The 1,754-nt window shown below is 34.6% G+C and overlaps 1 non-coding gene across 1 annotated transcript; it reads right to left on the bottom strand.

The window, feature by feature from the left end:
• Positions 1–73, bottom strand: TRNAE-CUC (transfer RNA glutamic acid (anticodon CUC)). The gene has a single exon. It is a non-coding gene; the product is annotated as a tRNA-Glu (tRNA).
• Positions 74–1,754: the final 1,681 nt, after the last annotated feature.

The following is a 1,754-nucleotide window of genomic DNA, read 5'->3' as shown; positions in this document are numbered from 1 at the left end:
CTCCGTTGCCGGGACTCGAACCCGGGTCTCTCGGGTGAGAGCCGAGTATCCTAACCAGCTAGACTACAACGGATTTGATGTTTATTTAGTTACTTTCCTCAAAACGAAGCTTCCTATTTCACGGATGCAGGTTTGAGCATATACTCTCTGTATCTCTTTTGCTAGAGCTATGGGAAAAAATTGTACCATGTGTGCAGCGTGACTTGACTGATTCAACTGTTTTGAGAAACATGGGTGGAGCTTTAGGACACTCTCTTCTCGCTTACTAGAGCGCTATACAGGGAATCAAGAAGCTTCAGGTATTTATTAGCAGAGAGCCATAAATAAGATTTCTACTTGTCATAGACTAAAAGATGTTGATATAATATAGGTTAATGAAGCTCGGTTAAAAGAATATTTGGATCAAACTTGGCAAGTCCTCGTTGAACCGATCCAAACTGTAAATATCTCTCTTGACTTTCTGATCTTCTGTAACGATCTAGCTACTTCCATGTATCTCACTAACTCGCGGTATTATGTTAAAAAGGTGATGAGGAGATATGGTGTTCCAGAGCCGTATGAGAGAAGCTGAAGGAGCTAACAAGAGGAAGAGCTGTGAATGAAGAAAGCATTAGAGAGTTTTATCAAAGGCTTGGATTTGCCTGAAGAAGCTGAATCTCAGCTTTGGCGTTAGCCGTTGATGAAGCTCTGCACTTGTGACATTCATAATGAGATTGTACCGTTGTATACTTGTATTATTATTTTCCAAATAAAATGAAAGGAAGGGAGAAAGTTATGTACATCCATGCCTTATACGTCGTCTTTTTTGTGCGGTGAGAATAATCTTGTACTGTTGACATCACCAAATAATCTTCAATTATCAGTTGTGGCGGCCCTGTATTTTTATTTACTCCTAGACTATATTGATTCTTAAGCCAATTAAAATTGAGTAACTAGACGGGTCATATATAACGAAAATAAATTACATTGGAGTCAAATGATAAAATAGTCCAGAAATTGAATTCTTTTCTTTTGATCAAATTCTAGACAAATATGAACGAAAAGACTCATCAAATAAATTATCCCATTAAAATTTGATAAATAACGTTATGCGCTTTTTGTCATATATATTCAGAGCTTTTGCTATGCAATTTTACTCATTGATACCATTTACGTTGAACACAAATCTAACCTCAGATAAATATTAAAAGATCAATGTAATTTTCACTGAGAAGAAACTCATTACTTCCCCTTTAGAGTTGGTAAGATCTATCTCAGTTCTCAACTAATTCAACTAAAACATGTGACTACCTCTACTTCATGTTTTAATCGTCTTTTACAACGATGTCAAAAAACAAAACAAAAAATCCTTTTATAACAATATCTAAAAACATAAGCTTAAATGTCATTTTGACCAAAAATATAATTGAAAATGTGATAAGTTAATGTAGCAATTTATTGACACCATATATAACATCTTCCAAATATCTTCTCTCACATTGCTATCATTTTATTTATGGAAAAGTTTCCTAGTGATGAAATTTGATTTTGAGCAAAGCTATCAATTAAATTGAAGAAATATTCCTTGCAAATGTATATATTCTGCGTTTACCAGTTCATGGCGGCCACAAACCTCGAGAATTCGTCAAAACATGTTTGTTTTCTAATCTTTCCAACGACTTTCAAAACATGTATGCTTAGTCATCCATTTAATAATAACAAATCATTCATCTTAAACCAATAAGGTTTTCGTCGTTACCCACTCCCCCCTTCTT

Source organism: Raphanus sativus, unplaced genomic scaffold (assembly GCF_000801105.2).
Source record: "Raphanus sativus cultivar WK10039 unplaced genomic scaffold, ASM80110v3 Scaffold1088, whole genome shotgun sequence".
Classification (NCBI taxonomy): Eukaryota; Viridiplantae; Streptophyta; class Magnoliopsida; order Brassicales; family Brassicaceae; genus Raphanus; species Raphanus sativus.
The sequence above is the reverse complement of the archived record's forward strand: the minus strand, read 5'-3'. Positions and strand labels throughout refer to the sequence as shown.